The sequence below is a fragment of the Sturnira hondurensis genome, unplaced genomic scaffold (assembly GCF_014824575.4).
Source record: "Sturnira hondurensis isolate 20B ecotype Veracruz unplaced genomic scaffold, ASM1482457v3 Scaffold0003440, whole genome shotgun sequence".
NCBI classification, from domain to species: domain Eukaryota; kingdom Metazoa; phylum Chordata; class Mammalia; order Chiroptera; family Phyllostomidae; genus Sturnira; species Sturnira hondurensis.
Genome location: NW_028076071.1, coordinates 22,596 through 47,149, shown reverse-complemented (window position 1 = coordinate 47,149; position 24,554 = coordinate 22,596). Strand labels below are relative to the sequence as shown.

At 38.4% G+C, this 24,554-nt stretch overlaps 1 protein-coding gene and 1 long non-coding RNA gene across 2 annotated transcripts in view; both read right to left on the bottom strand.

The window, feature by feature from the left end:
• Nucleotides 1-24,554, bottom strand: part of ANKS4B (ankyrin repeat and sterile alpha motif domain containing 4B) — a 39,031-nt gene that overhangs the window by 2,755 nt on the left and 11,722 nt on the right. The window lies entirely within an intron of this gene.
• Nucleotides 821-23,743, bottom strand: LOC118984190 (uncharacterized). Its single transcript, XR_005065879.1, has 3 exons — nt 23,729-23,743; nt 20,377-20,379; nt 821-1,111 (listed from the first exon to the last, which is right to left on the bottom strand). It is a non-coding gene; the product is annotated as an uncharacterized LOC118984190 (long non-coding RNA).

Here is a 24,554-nt window from a genome sequence, read left to right as displayed (position 1 = left end):
TCCCTCTGAGCTCCAGCACTGGGGTAGCAGCTTCAAAGGCACTAATGGCATACAGGAGGAAACTGAGTGTCTGGCATCAATGTGATCAGAAGCCATTGTCCCTTTTCTAAACCTTCCACCCCCAGAGCTGGCAAGCTGATGCCATATATGAGACTCTATAAACTTGGCTAACACTATCTGACCTGCCTTGGATATCCCCAGAGACTCTGCTCCACCCAACTTACAGACCGACCCATGCTGCTTTTCCAAGACTGGTGGCTCTTGGCTTATGCGTCACACCTTCCTAAATCCTATCAAACAAGCAACAGCTGTCCTCAGTTAGTCCCAGGCATGGCACTAGCAGTGTCCAGCCTAGATTCACATTTCGACTTTGCCTGGGAAACTCCAAGCCCTGCACAAGTAGCAGCTATCTCAGATTGCTTTATAGCTTAGGCAGGGTGGCTCTGTGAGAAACACAGGTCGGGGCTGGTCTTGGCCTGCACCACCCAGGAAACCCCATGGCCAGTGTACTCAGTGGACAGTTACAGACCACATCAGAGCACTACCACCCTGCCCCTGGACAGAATATCCTCTACAAAGAGTAGAGGTTGGTGGTAAGTGGTCACAGACATTTCTTGCAGGTGACTGACCTGGATAAATCCCTCTCATGGGCCTGCTAAGAGCAACCAAGGCTCAACTACAAGAGGAGAGTGTACTAAGTCCACACAAAGGGTCCACCTTGATAGGGGTGACTATGCCACTGGACCCTACAGGATATATACATTAGGCCACGCCACAGGGCCTAATGTGATATTTGTGTGACTATTTTTTAATTAGTCATAGGGCCATATATACTACCTTATATTTGGCTCTATGACTCCCTGCTACAACAGGGAGTCATAGCAGCTCTACCTAGTACATAGAAACAAACAGGGAGGCTGCCAAATGAGGAGACAAACAAACTTGGCCCATGTGAAAGAGTGGATCAAAACTCCAAATAAGGAACTAAATGAAATGGAGATAAGCAATATATCATATGCAGAGTTCAAAACACTGGTTATAAGGATGCTCAAGGAACCTAGTAAGGACCTAAACAGCATCAAAAAAGATCTAGTCAGAAATGAAGGATACACTGAATAAAATAAATAATAACTTAAATGGAGACAACAGTAAAGTGGATAAAGACAACAATCAAATCAATGATTTGGAACATAAGGAAGCAAAAAACAAGCAATTGGAACAACAAAAACAAAAATAATCAGGATTCTGGCCAAGACAGGTGTAGAGAGACACACACTGCCTTCTCACACAACCAAAAAAATGACAACAAATTTAAAAACAAAAAAACAACCAGAACTGACAGAAAATCAAACTGCATGGAAGTCCAGCAACCAAGGAATTAAAGAAGAAACACTCATTCAGACCAGTACAAGGGGAAGAGATGGGCAGCCAGGCAGCGAGGACTCATGGCAAGGCGATGGCTGGAGGACTGGATGGTCCCACATTCACATATGGGTAAACTGAGAGGAACAACTGGGGAGCAAGATAGACCAAGCAACCCAGGGTTAAAGTACTAGGAAATAAAGACTGACAGCCTCTGACTGAAAACACCTGTGAGGGTGAGGCATAAGTGGGAGAAACTTTCAGCCTCACAGCAGAGTTTGTTGAAGAGACCCACAGGGACCTAGAATGTACACAAGCCCACATACCCGGGAACCAGCAACAGAAGTGCCCAATTTTTTTTTTGTGGATAGTGGAAAAGTGAATGAAAACTGGCAGAGAGCAGAACAAGTAGCACACTTCCTCTTGGATGCCTCCCCCACATACAACATCACAATGCAGTGATGTGGGTTGCCCTACTCTGGTGAACACCTAAGGCTTCACCCCTAGCTATGTAACAGGTAAGCAGAGACAAAAAAAATCCCAAATGAAAAGGTACCAGAAAAAATACAATTAAGCAACCAAGAGACAGCCAACCTATCACTTCAAAACACTGGCAACCAGAATGCTCACAGAATTGGTTGAATATGGTCACAAATTAGAAAAAAATGAAGGCTATGAGAAGTGCAATAAAGGAAGATGTACAGGGAACCAACACTGAAGAGAAGGAAACCAGGACTCAAATCAACAGTTTGGAGCAGAAGGAAGAAATAAACTTCCAACCAGAACAGAATGAACAAACAAGAATTCAAAAAAAGTGAGGAGAGGCTTAGGAACCTCCAGGACATCTTTAAATGTTTCAACATCCAAATCATATAGGGGTAACAGAAGGATAAGAGGAAGAGCAAGAAATTAAAAACTGTTTTGAAAAAACAATGAAGGAGAACTTCTCTAATCTGGTAAAGGAAATAGACTTCCAGTAAGTCCAGGAAGCTCAGAGGGTCCCAAAGAGGTTGGACCCAAGAAGGGACACACCAAAGCAAGTCATAATTACATTAGCTAAGATTCTCCAAACAAATGAAAAAGAACTCACAACAATCCAAAACTTATGGGAAACAGGGAAAGGAGTCCTGACAGGGAAGTTCATAGTGATACAGGCCTACCTAAAAAAGATAGAAACACTTCGAATAAATAACCTAACCCTATGCCTACAAGAACTGGAGGAACAACAACAAAGACAGCCCAGAGCAAGCAGAAGGAAGTAAATAACCAAGATCAGAGCAGAATTAAATGACATAGAGCCTAAAAGTACAATTCTAAGGATCAATAAATCCAGGAGCTGTTTCTTTGAAAAGATGAACAAAATTGACAAGTCTTTAAAGACTCATCAAGAAAAAAAGAGAGAGGACTCAAATAAACACAACCAGAAATGAAAGAGGAGAGGTTACAACTGATACCACAGAAATACAAAAGACTTTAAGAAATTACTACAAAGAACTATATGCTGAGAAATTTGAAAACCTAGGTGAAGTGGACAAATTTCTAGAAAAATATCATCTTCAAAAGGGAATGAAGAAGAAGCAGAAAGCCTGAACAGACCAATAACAGCTCATGAAGTTAAAGCAGTAATCAAAAGCGTCTCAGCTCACAAAAGCCTTGGACCAGACTATTTAACAGAATTTTATAAAGCATTCAAGGAAGAGTTAACCCCTATTCTTTACAGAATATTCAAAAAAATTCAAGAAGATGAAAGACTCCCAAACTCTATTCATGAAGCCAGCATCATCCTAATCCCAAAACAAGATAAAGAAATAACAAAGAAAGAAAACTTTAGGCTAATATCACTGATAAAGAAAGATGCTAAAATCTTCAACAAAAAACTGGCAAACTGTATCCAGCAATATGTTAAAAAGATGATACACCATGATCAAGTGGGATTTATTCCAGAAATGCAAGGATGGTACAATATTCCCAAATCAATAAACATAATACATCACATAAACAAAATGAAAGACGAAAACCACATGACCATATCAATAGATGTAGAAAAAGCATTTTATAAAGTACAGCAGTCATTTATTATAAAAACACTTAGGAAAGTGGGAATAGAGGGAGCATTCCTCAACATAATGATGGCCATATAGGAGATACCTACAGCCAACATCATACTCAATGGGGAAAAACTAAAATCTTTCCCTCTAAGATCAAGAACAAAACAAGGGTATTCCCTTTCACCTCTTCTATTCAGCATAGCATAGGAAGTTCTAACCACAGCAATCAAACAAGAAAAATAAATAAAAGCCATCCAAATTGGAAAGGAGGAAGAAAAACTGTCATTGTTTGCAGATGACATGAGAGTGTGCATGGAAAATCCTATAGGCTTCTCCAAGAAACTGACCTAATAAGTGAATTTGGCTAGACAGCAGAATATAAAGTCTATATTCAGAAATCAAAGGCATTTTTGTACACCAACAATGAAATATCATAAACAGAACTCAAGAAAAATCCCATTTGATATAGCAACAAGAAAAATAAAATACCTAAGAATAAACCTAACCAAGGAGGTAAAAGATCTGTACTCAGAAAACTACACAACACTGAATAAAGAAATTAAGGAAGATACAAAAAAATGGAAGTATTTACCATGCTCATGGATTGGAAGAATAAACATCATCAAAATGTCCATACTGCCCAAAGCAATCTATAGATTCAACACAATACCTATTAAAGTACCTATGACATGTTTCACAAATATGAAACAAACATTTCAGAAATTTATATGGAACCATAAACAAACCTGAATAACTGCAGCAATTTTGATAAAGAAGAAGAAAGTTGGAGGGATCGTAATACCTGATATCAAATTGTATTTCAAGGCCACTGTAATCAAACAGCTTGGTACTGGCATAACACATAGACCAATGGAACAGAACAGAGAGCCCAGAAATAACCCCAAGCCTTTGTGGTCAGTTAATATTTGACCAAGGGGACAGGAGCATAAAATAGAGTAAAAATAGCCTCTTCAACAAATGGTGTTGGAATATCTGGGCAGCTACATGCAAAAAAAAATGAAACTTGATCACCAAGTTACACCACACAAAAATAAATTCGAGGTGGATAAAAGACTTAAATATCAGTCATAACACCATAGAAGACCTAGAGGAAAATATTTGCAGGAACATCCAGACATTCCACACAACAGTGTTTTCACCAATATGTCTCCTAAAGCAAGGCACATAAAGGAAAGAATAACAAATAGGACCTCATCAAATTAAAAATCTTCTGCTTGGCTAAAGAAAAGAGCATTCAAATGAAAAGAGAATCAACTGTATGGGAAAACATATTTGCCAGTGATATCTCAGACAAGGGCTTGATCTCCAAAATATATACAGAACTCACACAACTCCACTCCAGGAAGACAAACAACCCAATTAGAAAATGGGCAAAGGACTGGAACAGACACTTCTCCAAGGAGGACATACAGAAGGCTCAGAGACATATGAAAAGCCCATTAGCCATCAGAGAGATGCAAATTGAAGCCACAATGAGATGCCACTTCACACTGGTGAGAATAGCCATCATAAACAAAACAACAAACAAAGTGTTGGAGAAGATATGGAGAAAAGGGAACCCTAGTACACTGTTGGTGGGAATGCAGACTGGTGCAGCCACTGTGGAAAACAATATAGAATTTCCTCAGAAAACCAAAAATGGAACTCTCTTTTGACCCAGCAATTCCACTGCTGGGATTATATCCTAAGAACCCTGAAACACCAATTCAAAAGAACTTATGCACCCCAATGCTCATAGCAGCACAATTTACAATATCCAGGCTCTGAAAGAAACCAAAATGCCCATAATTAAATGAATGGATCAAAAAACTATGATACATTTACAAAATGGAATGTTACACAGCAGAAAGAAGGATCTCCTATCCTTTGCAACAGCGTGGATGGAACTAGAGAGCATTATGCTAAGTGAAATAATCCAGGCAGTGAAAGATACATACCACATGAACTCACCTTGAAGTGGAACCTAATCAACAAGAGAAAATGCAAGCAAAATATAACCAGACACATTGAAATTAAGAATGATCTGACAGTAACCAGAGGAGAGTTGGGAGGGGATAATGGGATAAGAAAGGAAGGGTTTTCAGGAACAATTATAAAGAACACATGGACAAACTGAAGGGGGTGGAAGCTGGGATTGGGGGGAATGGTAGGGAGTAAATGCAGACAAGTGTAATTGAACAACAATAAATTAATTTAAAAAAAGAATCTAAAAAAATGAGGGTCATATTAGTAGCCTCTGGGACAACTTCAAGAGGTCCAACATTTGAATCGCAGGGGTGCCAGAATGAGAAGAGAAAGAGCAAGAAAATGAAAATCTTTTTGAAAAAATAATGAAAGAAAATTTTCCTAATTTGGTGAAGGAAATAGACATGCAAGTCCAGGAAACATAGAGAGTCCCAAACAAAATGAATGCAAGTAGACCCACTTCAAGGTGCACCATAATTAAAATGTCAAAGGTTAAAGATAAAGAGAGAATCTTAAAGCAGCAAGAGAAAAAGCAGAGAGTTACATGTAGGGGAGTTATATAGCAGAGAGTTACATATATTTTTTTTTTCATGTAAAACTATCAGGTGATATCTCAAAAGAAACTTTACAGGATGAAGGAATTGGCAAGGATATTTCAAAGTCATGAAAAGAAGGGACAGACCTATAGCCAAGATTGCTCTCCTCAGCAAAGCTACCATTTAGAATCAATGGGCATATAAAGAATTTCTCAGACAAGAAAAAACTAAAGAAGTTCATAATCAAACCATTATTATATAAAATATTAAAAGAACTTATTTAACAAAAAGAAGATCCAAAATATGAACAATAAAATGGCAACAAGTACATATCAACTATTGAATCTAAGAAACAAATTTAGTTAAAAAGAACAAAGACAGAATCATGGATACACAGCGTGTTTTAGTGATTTCCAGGTGGGAGGAGGGTATGGGGCAATGGGTGAAGAGATGAGGGGATTATGAAGGACAAATAGGTGGTTATAGAATAGCCATGGGTATGCACAAGACAGTATAGAAAATGGAGTAGCCAAAGAATTTATACACATGACCCATAAACATGAACATGGTGAAGGAATTGTCTGAGGGAGAGTGGGGTGCTGGGTAGAAGGGGGCAAAGGGGAAAAATCAGACAACTGTGATAGCAAAATCAACAAAATATACATTTTTAAATTTAACTAACAATTTGGAAAAAAATGTCCCCTTGAAAGTAGAGATAAAGTTACCTAGTGGTGTGCTAGTAAATGTTTCACAAGTAGATCACCCAGGAAAACAAGTCAAAGTCCTGATTTTTAATGTATGCCAATTTATGTGTTATAAATACAGCCACCATGGCAAATTTCAAACTATTAATGGGGCATTACTGGACCTGGAATTTGGGGGGGTGTGCAGTAGCACGGTGTTATATATTACTCCTACCATATAGATAGAATAGACATGCATAATCTTAAGAGCATAGATAATAGTTAAATAACTAGGAAATGATGACTTTTGAGTATTTTTAAATATAATTTATTGTTACAGGTTTATATAATTATATATTTTTGCCCTTGTGTTTTGCTCTTACATTTCTTGAAAATTTAGCAATCATCTCTCCTGAGCTGTTAAGAGCAGCTTTCAGCTCTTGTGTGACTCACCTTCCCTGAGTCACAAATAGAAAAGTAAATACCAAAACAGAATTGGGTTCCAATCATCAAGAAGAGAGGAATGAATGTTGGATAAGTAGCAAACAGTGCTTGCAGCAACCATTATTCATAGAAAGGGGAGAACATCTCCATTGATTCCTCAACTTTCTTCCATGTAACTACAGCGGCATATATATGAACAATTCTCCAAAGGTTTAAGGTGGAATTGGGGGCACTAGTAGATGGTATTCAGGCCAGAGACACATTCCTGGCACAGAAACAGGGGCATGGTAGGTTCTCAATAAAGATTTGTGAGATGAATGAATGCCTACTGAATTCCTGCCCCAGGTTATACCACAACCCCCCACCCAGGACTTGAGTTCCAAACAGGGACAAGTGGGAAGTGAAAGTAATAATTTGTTATTACCCATGTCTCTAGCTCCAAGCTACTGTTAAGAATTCTGATAATACAGGTACTAAAGGACCCCAAGCCAAGACCTCCTGAGTGAGAATCTAAAGTTTAACAAGATCCCTAGCAATTTGCAGGTTTGCTGCAGGTCGAGAAGAGCTATCCTAGTTAATGTGGCCTAACCAGTGTCCAACAATTTGATGAATTAGATTCATAGCTCCTCCATGGGAACCTCTTGTCTCCTCGTTCCTTTCAGTTTCAAAGCATTTACACATTCTCTGCCCCCCAACAGTGAATCTTCCCAATTTTGGTCATCCCCAACAGTGAAGCCAACCCACTCTTCCTCTTAGAGAAGGAAGGTGAGAATAATCATCAGAGGAGTAAAATAAGATTAAGAGTGGTTAATTGATCTGCCCAGTGGTACAGAGCACACTTTGTATTGGGTCTGTCTCTAAATCTAATGATCTCCAGCACAATACAGTCCTATGGTCACACACCTCAGGTTTTTTGTTTTTTTTTTTTTGGTTACCAATTATGAAGCCTCAAGCTTAGCTTTGCTAGGACTAGTAATTCTCATGTCCTAATTGAGGAAAACATTATCTGCTCACAGAATTGTTATGTGAATTCAATAACAATTGAAGGTGACTTATTCAGGTCTTCTGTTAAAAATCTTTTGAATGCAAAATTCCAAATTTACAGATGATACTGTAAGTAAAATGATTCATGATCTGTAGTACATTTAAGTTATGTTTACTTGCAAAAACTCTACTTATGAACAACTTTCCAAATTGATGTATAAACTTGAATCAAAATATTTTCTACTGACAGGTCTCATGAGGTCTTTCCTGGCTGTCTTTTATATTTCTTGATAGAACCATTACATATACCTGTCCAGGTATTAACAAACTGATCCCACTTCATTAATCTGAGTCCGATATTGACGTTACATGGTTTCCTGGGGATAAATTCTATCTAGTGTTGACATTTTCCCTATCATCCCTTTTTTCCAAAAGAGAAATTCACTAAAAAGATTTTAAAATAACCATATTTTGCCCTTGCTTTTTGGTAGATCAGTACATTGGGGCAATATTTTTTAAAGCTGGATCGCTCTTATTATTAATAAATAGACAATTTGATTATATTAAATTACTATGATCATCTGTTGCATTTCAATTTTTCCCTTTGATTTGATTTTTTTGTGAATTTCTTTTTCTTTTGACATACTATAATTATTTTGGGGGGAGGTGAGAAATAGCATGATTCCTCTTTACTTGTTTTTTTTTGTTGTTGTTCAAATACAATTGTCTCCATTTTCCTGGCACTACTTTCTTTCTCAGAAATAAAGTCATTCTTTCAAAAATATTTTTATACAAGAATGAATACTTAGACTTAGTAATAAAGAAATGCAAATGAAAACAATACACTTACATTCATTTGCCTATCAGGCAACAATTAAAATGAATAGTAACACCCAATTTTGGCAGGAGTGTGGGGAAATGAACAATGCTGGAGGAAGCATAAAGAGATTCAAATTTCCTGGCATAATATATATCAATAGCCTTTAAAACATGGCATCCTTTTGAATAAACAATTCTGCCTTTGGGAATTTATACTAAGGAAATACCAGACTCTGTGTAAAGGTGAATGACAAAAGGTGTTTGTCCCAACTTATTTATAACAAAGACTAGATCTAATTAAACATCAAAAACAAGCAACTGATTGAGTAAATTATGGTGAAACTATAAAACAGAATATCATGTAACCATTAAAAACAGACCAGATCTCTACTTTTTAAATTCAAATGGTCCATGATACATTGACAAATAATTGGAATTAGGTCTTAGAAGAGTTTATATGATTGTCCTTTTTTAAAAAAATTTATTTATTTTATTTTTAGACAGAGGGGAAGGGATCAAAAAAGAGAGGGAGAGAAGCATCAATGTGTGGTTGCTTCTCACATGCCCCGCATAGAGGGCCTGGCCCACAACCAAGGCATGTGTCCTGACTGGGAATTGAACCAGCAACCCTTTGGTTCACAGGTCAGTGCTCAATCCACTGAGCTACACCTGCCAGTGATGATTGTTTTTCCAATAGGGTAAATATACACCTGTGCATGTGCTCAAAGGAACAAGTGTGGAAAGTTATACATCTTAATACTGATGACTGCTAGAATTAATGTGATTTTTATTGGAATAATGTAGCTTTTCAATATGATAAGAAATGTTAATTAGTAGTATTCCTTCAAAAATCAGAGAGAAAAAATATTTTCATTTTAGAAAATGAAACAAAACTAAAAAAATTATGGACATGTTAAAGGCAAAATGAAATTTTGTATCATATTTCTAGTGTAGGACAACACATGTAATTATTGTTTCCATCATTAAATTTATAAAAGAAAGAAAAGAAGTTTTTAACAAACCCAGAGTTTGGATCTTAATGGCTACCACATGATCCAAGTTCTTAAACAGATAGTGACAGATAAACACTGAAATCATCAGACTGAAATAGGTTTCAATGACTGATTAACTTCTCAATTCAACTTTTAATTTTTCCCCTTTTCAGGCCCCTTAAATCTGATTAGCAATTTTATCTACACAGTTTCCTGAGGATTGGCTATGGTCAAAGTGGAAGGTGACTTATGAAAGCCCCTGGAAAATATCTCTTTTTTTTCAGCCTATACCAGGCCAACTCTACAGAATTGGCCTTAAATACTTCTGCAGAAAAGAAAAATAATCTGAGATGTACTAGAATTGATCAGAAGCCAACAGTTGTGAAGGAAAGACTACAAAAAGCAGGATTACAAGAATTTTTGTGCCCAGGGTCAGTATTTAAAAAATATATAACTTAATGGACTGGATTTTGAGATATATTGAGAAAAATCACCATGTAAAATAAATGGGCATTATTTATTTTGCCCAGGCTGAACTATAGAGCAAATTGTCCTGGGGTAAATGACTAACCACTTGTGGAAGACATAGTGAGATCAAAACATCAAGACTTAGCAGTTCCAAGATGGCAGCTAGGTAAGAGGAAGCAGATTCTATTTCTCCCTACACATGGAAGAAAAACCTGACTGATCTTCAGAGGAACAGAGCAGACAGCTGCCAGTACCACGGCATATATGAAAATAGGAGACTGAAAATTATAGTGGACATTGAAAAACCAGATGATAAGGAGAGTGCTTCAGGACAATATGGGCCCAAGGATCAGCACCTGGACAAGGGAGACTGCAGCCCAAGGCCCGTCAGGGCCAGCCACAGGGCTCTTGGGAGAGAGCTAGGTCAGCACTCCCTCCCAAGCCAAACAGGGTTTGAGCAGCACTGGGAGAGACATGGTTGTTTAAAGTTGCAGAGAGGAGAGTAAGGACTAAGTGACAAGCACATGGGCCCTGTGAGCACCCACGCATAGCCCTGGGAAGAGTGTGTGTCGTGTCCAGGCCTATGCAACCCAGGCAGTCTGGCCAGGCACACACTCCCGCAACCCTGGGAGAGAGAGCTTTGTGGAATGCCCAGGGCCCACACCCCTGGACCAGGAGAAAGTACGTGCACCTTAAGAGGCCTACAGTCTGCACCTGAAAACCCAGAGTGAGCCCGTGGGCCTCAGGAGACCTGGAGCTCAGACCCAGGGCCCTGCAGAGGGGCACCAGGCTAGGTCTCAGGAGACTCCTCAACCAGCCCTGAGTGCTGAACAGGAAGGGAGAAAAGCCTGCAAAGTGCGCACCAGGCTGAGTGCTGAACATGAAGGGAGAAAAGCATAATAGTCACCCCTCAGCCTGCTGAAGTCACCAAGAACATAAAAACTGTTTTGGCCACTTTGAAAGCAGCAAGAGGTTTTTTGTTTTGTTCTGTTTTGTTTTGCTTTTTGTTTGTTTAATTTTTAAGTAATTTTTTAAATTTTTATTATTTTTTATCTCTCGATTCCTTTTCCTTCCCTTTCTTGCTTCCTTGTTTTATTCCTTCTTTCTTTCTTTCCAATTTTATCTCTTCTTCCTTCCTTAGTCTGCCTTTTTTTAAAATACCCACAAGTGAGAAAAAACCTGGAACTGTGAAAAAAACCAGAAGTGGCATCCCAACAGCTGAGACACAAAGACAAATTTCACTTTGCTATTACAGAGAATCTGCAAGTTACTGCATATTTGTATCATTATTTTTCATTATTCTTACATATTTATTTGAATAGTATTTTTGTATTCCTCTTCTTTCTGTATAGTCTTCTTTGCCTGGCGGGTTATATTGTATCATTTGACAGGCTTCCCCTGTTCTCTTATCCATAGTGTATTATTAATTTACTGTCCTTCACTTCACCTGTGTTTCATTAGCACAATACTGAAGGTCCTATACTCTCTATTCTTGGTATCTAGATCTCATAGATTCTGTCGTATGATTGTTGCTTCAATATTATTTAAATAATAGCTGTTCCATTATATTGTAAATACTACACAACACCCCTCCCAGATATTAGCCCACTTCATGGTTTCCTGAACTCTATTGCTGTAGTGTTTGACTCTATTCTCTCACACATTACAACTATTTACTATTCTTTACTCTCACCTTACCTCAGAATCTGACCTTCCACAATCTCACTGCTTTCTAGATCCAACTCACAATGCTTCCATCCCCAACAAGAGTCCTACATTCTTTCCAAAAGGTGGCTAGTTGAGTGGAAGATCACAGTTAACACTATGCATACGAAAGGATCTCCTATTTCTTTTCTATCATCTGCTACTGTAAATAGCATAGAGTACTCTCTTGCTGTCTTAAACCATTTTGCCTTCCCCCTCGAACTGATCAAAAAAAGAGTGGGTGGAAGTAATGAACACCAGGATACCTGACGGAGACTGCCCCACTGAATCTCACAGGTATACTACCAGAGAAGTTCACACCATAAACCCTGGAAGCCAGAACTGATCAATTTAAGAAGCTCAGGCTAATTAGAGGAGTCTCAAAAACAATGGAAAGACAAAGAAACAATCACCAAATGAAAAGAAAGTAGGAAGCTTCAGAAAGAACGCTAAATGAAACAGAGGCAACTCAACTATCAGATAGTGAGTTCAAAGCAATGGTTATCCAGAAGCTCCATGAACTCACAGAGAATTACCAGAAATACAGAAAAACTACAATGAACTCACTACAAACTATATCAACATGGAAAAGAAAATAGAAACTATCAACAAGGACCAAGAGTAAATGAAGAATACAATATCAGAAGTGAAGAGCAGAGTAGAAGGAATCAAAAACAGGATACATGAAGCAGAAGATGGAATCAGCGAGATGAAGGACAAAGTAGAAAAATGCTGAAAAAGAGCAAGAAAACAGAAAGATGCTCAGAAAAAATAAAGAGAAACTAAGAGAAATACAAGAACATATAAACCATAATAATATCAGAATAATAGGAATATTAGAAAGAGAAGATAAAGAGCAAGGAATAGAAAACCTATTTGAAAAAGAATGGTGGAAAATTTTCCTAATTTGGAGAGAGAAAAGTCACACAAATCCAGGAAACACAGAGCATCCCAATCAACAAGGAAGCAAAGAGGCCCACTTCAAGACACATCATCATTAAAATGGCAAAATTCCAAGACAAAGAGAGAATCTTAAAGGCAGCAAGGGAGAAAAAGGAAATAACATACAAAGGAGTCCTGATAGGTTAACAGCTGATTTCTCAATGGAAATACTCCAAACAAGAAGAGAATAGCAAGAAATATTCCAAGTAATGAGAACCAGAGGCCTACAACCAAGGCTACTCTACCCAGCAAGGCTCTCAATCAAGATAGAAGGCCAAATAAAGAGCTTCCAAGACAAATGTCTAAAAGAATACACCTTCAACAAACCAGCTCTGCAAAAGATGCTAAAGAGAGGAGAATCAGGAAGATGGCGGCGGAGTAGGACAAAGGATTTCGCTTCCCTTCATGCGCCAGAGAAAAACCAGGCTGCTCTGCAGAGGAGCATGGCGAACACCCAACAGGGACCCAGCATATGGGACGGCAGGACCCCAGAGAGTATAGCGGACACTGAATGACCAGAGGTTGAGGAGAGGAGACAGACCTCAGATCAGCAAGGTATGAGGGAACAGCACAGAGGCTGCGGGCCCTTCGCCGGGCAGCGCCAGGGTCCTGGCGGGGCCGCCCTGATCTCTGAGAGCCGAGGGAGGGCAACAAGGACAACCGTATTAGAGAACTAGTCACCGGCATCCTCTCTAACCAGCAGGGTGCAGATTGGAAAACACCAGGAGAGATCGGTTTGCCTGTAGGAGCAGAGAGAGGAGTGGGCATTGGGAAGCAAACCCGAGAACTCTGAAAACCCGTGGAGTCCGGCTGTGTTTGCCAGTTTGGGGAACTGCGGGGCCCCAGCATTCCCAGTAGCCTGAGCCGGTGCTCCCACAGTCTCTGGGGTGATTCAGGATACAGTCAGGGCCCCTGGGGAAGTGCCAATCTCCAGATCCACCCCTACCCAGCTGGGCGCAGACTGAGAAGCATCCAGAATCCAGTGTGGTCACCAGCTTGGAAGTCTGGGAATCCCGTGTATTCCTAGTGGCGTGCATTCCCGGTGGTGTGCATTCCCGGTGGCTCGCAGTCCCAGTGGTGCGCATTCCCAATACCGGGGGACTCCAGCCGGGGACTCCAGCAGGTGCTCACACAGCCGCGGGGGGCTGCTCGAGACTGACAGGGCCCCTGGGGAAGCACCAATCGCCAGATTCATCCCTACCCAGCTGGGCTCAGACTGAGAAGCACCGGGAGTCAGGCTGTGGTTGCCAGCTTGGAAGAATTGTGAGTTGCCCAGTGTGTGCAGCCACAGCACTGGGAAAGGTCCAAGCCCAAGCCTGCGAGACCAGGAAAGCCTGGCTGGGAGTGCATGGCCTCATGCCAGGCCAGAGTTGGGAAGCCTGGGGAAAAACCTGCTCTCAGCGGGGCACGGGAGAGCGGTGCCATTCTGGATCTTGGGTGGGTACTGGTGAGACCAGCTAAGTTCACCGAGAGGAGAGAAAGGCCACACTAATAGCCCCCCAGGCTGCTGCAGCTAGGGAGAGCAGAAGAAAAGGTTTGACCAGCTGGAAGCTAAAAAGAGGAATAGGTGGAAGTGGAGAACACCAAAATACCTGCAGGAGACTGCACCACTGAGTCTCACAGGCATCTTACCACAGAAGTTCTCACCATAAACCCAGGAACCCAGAAGAGACCACTTTAAGAAGCTGAAGCCAACAAGAAGAGCAACACAAACAATGGGAAGACAAAGAAACAACCCCCAAATGAAAGAAAAGGAGGAAGTCTCAGAAAGAATGTTAGATGAACTAGAGGCAAGCCAACTATCAGATATTGAATTCAAAGCACTGGTTATCAGAAAATTCAAAGAGCTTACAACGAGCTACCAGAAACTACAGGGGAGATACAGTGAGCTCTCTGCAAACTACACCAACATGAAAAAGGGAATGGAAACCCTTAGTAAAGGCCAAGAGGAAATGAAGAATACAATTTCTGAACTGAAGAACACAGTAGAAGGTATGAAGAATAGAATCGATATGGCGGAAGATCACATGAGTGAGACAGAAGACAGGATAGAAAGAATCTCCCAGACAGACCAAATAATGGAAAAGAGAATCAGAAAAAATGAGGAGAATTTAAGAGAAATGCAAGACAAAATGAAACGTAATAATATCCGAAAAATAGGAATACCAGAAGGAGAGGAAGAAGAACAAGGGATAGAAAACCTCCTTGAAAGAGTAATTATGGAAAATTTTCCTAAGCTGAGGAGAGAGAAAGTCACACGGATTCAGGAATCGCAGAGAGTTCCAAACAGGTGGAACCCAGAGAGGCCTACTGCAAGACACATCATCATTAAAATGGCAAACTTCCAAGACAAAGAGAAAATCCTAAAGGCAGCAAGGGAGAAAAAGGGAATAACATACAAGGAGGTCCCAATAAGGTTGGCTACTGACTTGTCAATGGAAACATTCCAAGCAAGAAGAGAATGGCAGGAAATATTCCAAGTAATGAGAAACAGAGGCCTACAACCAAGGCTATTGTACCCAGCCAGGCTCTCAATCAAGATAGAAGGCCAATTAAGAGCTTCCAAGACAAAAGAAGTCTAAAAGAATATGCCTCCACCAAACCAGCTCTACAAGAATTACTAAAAGGACTGCTTTAGGAAAGGAAGGAAAAGAGAGAGATAGAGAGGAACATAGGTACACAAATGGCAATGAATAAATACCTTTCAATAATAACCTTAAATGTAAATGGATTAAATGCACCAATGAAAAGACATAGAATAGCTGAATGGATAAGAAAGCATGACCCACACATATGCTGCCTACAAGAGACCCACCTCAGGTCAAAGGACCACCACAGACTAAAAGTGAAAGGATAGAACCAAATTTTCCAAGCAAATGGAAAAGAAAAAAAAGCCGGGGTAGCAATTCTCATATGAGACAAAATAGACTTCAAAAGAAGGGCCATAAAAAGAGACCAAGAAGGTCACTTCATAATACACAAGGGAAGAATCCACTAAGACATTAACATCATAAATATATATGCACTCAACATAGGAGCACCCAAATATATGAAGAATATCCTAGAGGACCTCAAGAAAGAAATTGACAGCAACACAATTATAGTAGGAGATTTTAATACCCCACTGTCTAAATTGGACAAATCTTTCAAACAAAATATCAACAAAGATATTGCAGCATTAAATGACACCCTAAACGAAATGGACCTAATTGATATATATAGAGCCCTCCATCCCAAAGCAGCTAAATACACTTTCTTTTCAAATGCACAGGGAACATTTTCAAAGATAGATCACATGATAGGATACAAAACGAGTCTCAATAAATTCAAGAAAATAGAAATCATTCCAAGCATTTTCTCTGATCACAAGGGACTGAAATTGGAAACCAACCCCAAAGGAAAAAACCCAAAACACCCAAAATCATGGAGACTGAAAGGTAGGCTATTAAACAACGAATGGGTCAAGATTGAAATTAGGGAAGAAATCAGAAAGCTTCCGGAAACAAATGAAAAGGAACTCACAACAACCCAAAACCTATGGGGCACAGTGAAGGCAGTCCTGAGAGGGAAGTTCATAGCAATACAGGCCTACCTAAAGAAGATAGAAACATTTCAAACAAACAACCTAACCTGACGCCTCCAAGAACTCGAGGAACAACAACAAAGACAGCCCAGAGCAAGTACAAGGAAGGAAATAACCAAGATCAGAGCAGAATTAAATGACATAGAAACTAAAAGCACAATTCTAAGGATAATGAATCCAGGAGTTGGTTTTTTGAAAAGATAAACAAAATAGACAAACCTTTAAGTAGGCTCATCAAGAAAAGAAGGGAGAAGACCCAAATAAACACAATCAGAAATGAAAGAGGAGAGATTACAACTGATACTGCAGAAATAGAAAGGATTGTAAGAAATTACTATGAAGAACTGTATGCCAAGAAATTTGAAAACCTAGGTGAAATGGACAAATTTCTAGAAAAGCATAATCTTCCAAAACTCAATGAAAAAGAAGCAGAAAACCTGAACAGGCCAATAACAGCAAATGAAATTGAAGAAGTAATCAAAAAACTCCCATCACACAAAAGCCCCGGACCAGATGGTTTCACAGGAGAATTCTACAAAGCTTTTAAGGAAGAGCTAACCCCTATTCTTCACAGACTATTCCAAAAAATCCAAAAGGAGGGAAAACTCCCCAACTCTTTCTATGAAGCCAGCATCACCCTAATCCCAAAGCCAGATAGAGACACAACAAAGAAAGAAAATTACAGACCAATATCACTGATGAACATAGATGCTAAAATCCTCAACAAAATATTGGCAAATCGCATCCAACAATATATCAAAAAGATCATACACCACGACCAAGTGGGATTCATCCCGGGGATGCAAGGATGGTTCAATATACGCAAATCAATAAATGTAATACACGAAATAAACAAAAGCAAAGACAAAAACCACATGGTCATATCAATAGATGCGGAAAAAGCTTTTGATAAGGTACAACACCCATTTATGATAAAGGTACTCAGCAAGGTGGGAATAGAGGGAACATTCCTCAATATAATAAAGGCCATATATGAAAGACCTACAGCCAACATCATACTCAATGGGCAAAAACTAAAAGCTTTTCCACTAAGATCAGGTACAAGACAAGGTTGCCCACTTTCACCACTTCTATTCAATATAGTATTAGAAGTTCTAGCTGCAGCGATCAGACAAGAAAAGGAAATAAAAGGCATCCAAATCGGAAAGGAGGAAACAAAACTGGCATTGTTTGCAGATGACATGATAGTGTACATGGAAAACCCTATAGCCTCTACCAAAAAACTGCTGGAACTAATAAATGAATTTGGCATAACAGCGGGATACAAAGTTAATATCCAGAAATCAAAGGCATTTTTGTATACCAACAATGAAGCAGCAGAAGCAGAAATCAGGAAAAAAATCCCATTCGATATAGCAAAAAGAAAAATAAAATATCTGGGAATAAACCTAACCAAGGAGGTAAAAGACCTGTATGCAGAAAACTACACAACACTGAAGAAAGAAATCAAGGAAGACACAAATAAATGGAAACATATACCGTGTTCATGGATTGGAAGAATTAACATCATCAAAATGTCCATACTACCCAAAGCAATTTACAGATTCAATGCAATACCTATTAAAGTACCAATGGCGTATTTCACAGACATAGAACAAACACTTCAAAAATTTATATGGAACCAGAAAAGACCCCGAATAGCTGCTGCAATTTTGAGAAAGAAGAACAAAGTAGGAGGGATCACAATACCTGATATCAAACTGTATTACAAGGCCACTGTAATCAAAACAGCCTGGTACTGGCACAAAAACAGGCACATAGACCAATGGAATAGAACAGAGAGCCCAGAAATAAACCCAACTCTCTACAGTCAATTAATATTCGACAAAGGGGGCAATAACATAAAATGGAGTAAAGACAGCCTTTTCAACAAATGGTGTTGGGAGAACTGGACAGCTACATGCAAAAAAATGAAACTTGAGCACCAACTTACACCATACACCAAAATAAATTCAAGGTGGATAAAAGACTTAAATATAAGCCGTGAAACCATTAAAGCCCTAGAGGAGAGCATTGGCAAGAAAATCTCAGATATTCCACGCAGCAATATTTTTACTGATACGTCCCCTAGAGCAAGGGATATAAAGGAAAGAATAAACAAATGGGATCTCATCAAAATTAAAAGCTTCTGCATGGCTAAGGAAAACAGTATCAAGATAAAAAGAGAAGCAACTGTTTGGGAAAACATATTTGCCAATGATACCTCAGACAAAGGTTTAATCTCCAAAATATACAAAGAACTCACTCGACTCCACTCAAAGAAGACAAGCAACCCGATTAAAAAATGGGCAGAGGACTTGAACAGACATTTCTCCAAGGAGGACATACAGAGGATCCAGAGACACATGAAAAGATGCTCGATATCGCTAGCTATCAGAGAGATGCAAATTAAAACCACAATGAGATACCACTTAACACCAGTCAGAATGGCTATCATAAACAAAGAAACAAACAACAAGTGCTGGAGAGGTTGTGGGGAAACGGGGACCCTAGTTCACTGTTGGTGGGATTGCAGACTGGTACAACCACTATGGAAAACAGTATGGAATTTTCTCAGAAAACTAAAAATGGATGTGCCTTTTGACCCAGCAATCCCACTCTTAGGAGTATATCCTAAGAATCCTGAAACACCAATCCAAAAGAACCTATGCACCCCAATGTTCATAGCAGCACAATTCGCGATAGCCAAGAGTTGGAAGCAACCTAGATGCCCATTGGTCAATGACTGGATCACAAAACTATGGTACATTTACACAGTGGAATTCTATGCCGCAGAAAGGAAGAAGGAACTACTACCCTTTGCAACATCATGGATGGAACTGGAAAGCATTATGCTGAGCGAAATAAGCCAGGCGGTGAAAGACAAATATCATATGATCTCACCGTTAACAGGATTCTAAACAAACCAAACAAGCAAGCAAAATACGACCAATGACACTCAAATATGGAACAGGCTGACAGGGTCCAGAGGGGAGAGGGGAGAGAATCATAGGGGAAAAGGGGATGGACTCACATGAACAAGTATAAAGGACACATGGACAATAACTAGGGGTGGGGGGTGGAAAGGGGAGGGAGGCGGGGAGCATGGGGTGGTGGGCGGGCAGGGTTGGGTATATAAGACAGAAACCTGTACGTGAACAAGAATTAAATAAAAATTATATTAAAAAAAGATGCTAAAGAAACTTCTTTAAGGAAAAAAAATGGCGGGGGGACAGAGGAACACAGGTACGAAAATGAGAGTGAATAAGTACCTATAAATAATAACCTTAGCATAAATGGATTAAATGCTCCTATCAAAAGACATAGAATAGCTGAATGGATGAGAAAGCATGACCCACACATTTGCTATCTACAAGAGAACCACATCAAGACAAAAGACCTACAGAGACTAAAAATAAAGGGCTAGAAACAAATTTTCCAAGCAAACAGGCAGTAAAAAAAATCCAGAGTAGGAATACTCATATCAGAAAATATAGACTTCATAAAAAGAGCCATAGAAAGAGACCCAGAAGGTCACTTCATAGTGCTCAAGGGAAGGATCCACCAAGAAGACATAAACATTGTAAATATATATGCACCGAACATAAGACCACCCAAATACCTAAAGATAATCTTAGAGGACTTCAAGAAAGATATTGAGAGCAGCACAATTATAGTAGAGGATTTTAACACCCCACTGTCACAAATGGAGAGGTCATTCAAACAAAATATCAACAAAGATATTATGCCATTGAACAACACCCTAGATGAAATGGGTTGAACTGGTATATATACAGCCATTCATCCCAAAGAAGCTAAATACACATTCTTCTCAAATACACATGGAACATTTGCAAAGATACACCACATGATAGGACACAAAACAAGCTTCAAAAAATTCACAAAAATTAAAATCATCCCAAGTATTTTCACTGACCACAAGGAACTGAAACTGGAAACCAACCCCAAAAGAAAAAAAACCAAAACACCCCAAATCATGGAAACTGAATAGCATGAATAGCATGAATAGCATGAATAGCATGAATAGCATGAATAGCATGTTTAATATTGTTATTAAACAATAAATGGGTCAAGAATGAAATTAGGAAAGAAATCAAAAAGTTTTTGGAAACAAATGAAAATAAACTCAGGATAACCCAAAACTTATGGGATACAGTGTAGGCAGTCCTGAGAAGAAAGTTCATAGCAATATAGGCCTACCTACAAAAGATAGAAACATTTCAAACAAACAACCTAACCCTATGCCTACAAGAACTGGAGGAACAACAACAAAGGCAGCCAGAGCAAGCAGAAGGAAGTAAATAGCTAAGATCAGAGCAGAATTAAATGACATAGACAATAAAAGCATAATTCTAAAGATCAATACATCTAGGAGCTATTTTTTAAAGATAAGCAAAATCCAGAAGCCTTTAAGTAGGCCCATCAAGAAAAGAAGAGAGAGAACCCAAGTAAACACAATCAGAAGTGAAAGAGGAGAGATGAAAACTGATACCACAGAAATAGAAAGGAATGTAAGAAATTACTATGAAGAACTGTATGCCAAGAAATTTGAAAGCCTAGGTGAAATGGACATATTTCTAGAAAAATATAATCTTCCAAAACTCAATGAAGAAGAAGCAGAAAGCCTGAATAGACCAATACCAGCAAATGAAATTGAAGCAGTAATCAAAAATCTCCTGTCACACAAAAGCCCTGAACCAGATGGTTTCACGGGGAAATTCTACAAACTTTTAAGGAAGAGCTAACCCCTATTCTTCACAGACTATCCTCAAAAATCCAAAATGATGGAAGATTCCCAAACTCTTTTTATGAAGCCAGCATCATCCTAATTCCAAAACCACTTAAAATTACAACAAAGAAAGAGAAGTTTGTGCCAATATTGCTGATGAACATAGAAACTAAAATCCTCAACTAAATATTGGCAAACCATACCCAACAATACATTAAAAAAGATTATACACCAGGACCAAGTGGGATTCATACCAGGGATGCAAGGATAGTTCAACATTCACAAATCAGTAAATATAATACATCACATAAACAAAAGCAAAGATGAAAAACACATAATCATATCAACAGATGCAGAAAAAGCATTTGACAAGGTACAGCACCCATTTATAATGAAAACATGCAGTAAAGTGGGAATAGAGGGAGCATTCCTCAAAATAATAAGGGCCATATATGAGAGACCTAAAGCCAACATCATACTCAACGGGCCAAAATTAAAGCTTTGCCACTAAGATCAGGAACTAAACAAAGTTGTCCACTTTCACACTTCTATTCAATATAGTATTGGAAGTCTTGGCCACAGTAATCAGTAAGAAAAGGAAATAAAAGCCATCGAAACTGAAAAGGAGGAAACAAAACTGTCATTATTTGCAGAAGACCTGGGAGTGTACATAGAAACTCCTATAGTCTCTACCCCAAATCTGCTTGACCTAATAAATGAATTTGGCAAAACAGAATAAAAGTCAATATCCAGAAATCAAAGGCATATTTGTATACCAATAATGAAACAGCACAAGCAGAAATCAAGAAAGAATCCCATTCAATATAATAAAAACAAAAATAAAATACCTAGGAATAAACCTATCCAAGGAGGCAAAATTCCTATATGCAACAAATTACACAACACTGAAGAAAGAAATCAAGAAAGATACAAACATATGGAAGCATATGCCGTGTTCATGGATTGGAAGAATTAATTCACCAAAATGTCCATACCCAAAGCAATTTACAAATTCAATACAATACATATTAAAGTACCAATGGCATATTTCACAGACATAGAACAAACACTTCAAAAATTTATATATAACCATAAACAACACTGAATAGCAGCTACAATTTTGAGAAAGAAGAACAAAGTAGGAAGGATTACAATACCTGATACCAAACTGTATCACAAGGGCACTGTAAACAAAACAACCTGGTACTGGCATAAAAACAGGCACATAAACCAATGGAACAGAACAGAGAGCCTGGAAATAAACCCAAGTCTCTACAGTCCATTAATATTTGACAAAAGGGGCAGCAACATAAAATGGAGTCAAAATAGCCTGTTTAACAAATGGTGTTGGGAGAACTAGACAGCTACATGCAAAAACATGAAACTTGAGAACCAACTTACACTGTACACCAACATAAATTCAAGGTGGATAAAAGACTTAAATATAAGTCGTAATACCATTAAAGTCCTACAGTAGAACATAGGCAGAAAAATCTCAGATATTTCATGCAGCAACACTTTTACTGATATGTGTCCTAGAGCAAAGGACATAAAGAAAATGATAAATGAATGGGACCTCATCAAAACAAAAAGCTTCTGCACAGCTAAAGAAAACAGTATTAAAATAAAAAGAGAATCAGTCATATGGGGAAACATATTTTCCAGTGATACCTTAGACAAGGGTTTAATCTCCAAAATATATAAAGAACTTACAAGACTCCACTCTAAAAAGACAAGCAACCGAATTAAAAAATGGGCAAAGGACTTGAACAGATACTTCTCCAAGGAGGACATACAGAGGATCTGCAGACACATGGAAAGATGCTCAACATTGCTAGCTATCAGAGAGATGCAAATTAAAACCACAATGAGATAATAAAACCACAAATTATAACCACAATGAGATGGCCCTCAGAATGGCCATCATAAACAAAGCAATAAACAACAACTGCTGGAGAGTTTGTGGAGAAACGGGAACTTTAGTGTACTGTTGGTCAGATTGCAGACTGGTACAACCACTATGAAAAACAGTATGGAATTTCCTCAGAAATCTAAAAATAGATATGCCTTTAGACCCAGCAATTCCACTACTAGCTTTATATTCTAAGAACCCTGAAACAGCAATCCAAGAGAATCCATGTATCCCAATGTTCATGGCAGCACCATTTACAATAGCCAAGTGCTAGAAGCCACCTAGGTGCCCATCAGTAAATGAATGGATCCAAAAACTATGGTACATTTACACAATGGAATTCTATGCAGCAGAAAGAAAGAAGGAGTTCCTACCCTTTGTGATAGCATAGATGGAACTGGAAAGCATTTGCTAAGTGAAATAACCCAGGTTATGAAAGACAAATACCATATGGTCTCGCCTTTAACAGAACCTAAACAAGACCAACAAAGAAGCAAAATATAACCCAAAGACACTGAAATACAGAACAAGCTGACAGGGACCAGAGGGGAGGGGGGAGGGAATTTCAAAAGAAAAGGGGAAGGGTTTACAGGAGCAAATATAAAGGACACACAAACAAAAACTATAGGGGGTGGTAATGGGAGGGAGTTGGGGAGCACTGGAAATGTGAGCTGGGATGGGAGTGAAGGACAGAAAACTATACTTAAGCAACAATTAAAATAAATAAATTGAAAAAATTTAAAAAACCATCAAAACTTAAAATAAGTAATATATGAATTAAGTATTTAAAATAAATACTTGATAAAAAGAAATAAATAAAACTATTAAAGAAAATACAGTATCTAGGCATAACCTCTAAGTTAGAATTACATACTAAAATTGACAGGTTTAGGTATAAATTAATACTTAAAATATATGCTTAAATATATTTATATTTGTGTTTGTATTTAAAATATTTGTTTTAAAAAAGATGTTATGAATTGTGAAAATATTTGTAAAATATGATTAAGGATTGGATTAGAACTTCAAAAAGCATTATTTATAAATCAGTGAGAAATGCTAAAGACCCCAATAAAGTGGGAAAAGGTTATAAATACATAGTTGACAAAAATAGAAATACAATGGTCAATTAACATAAAAAGAACTTTTAAGTTCACCTGTAACCTAAGAAAAGAGCACTAAAGACACAATGATATATCATTTCAGACTTATATTGACAAAAATGGGCACTCAAGTTCTGAAAAACAATTTGTCAATAAACAAAAGATATTTAAATTGTGCACATGCCAAATGATTCATAAATCTCACTTTGGAGAATTTATCCTCAAGAAAATGAGAGCA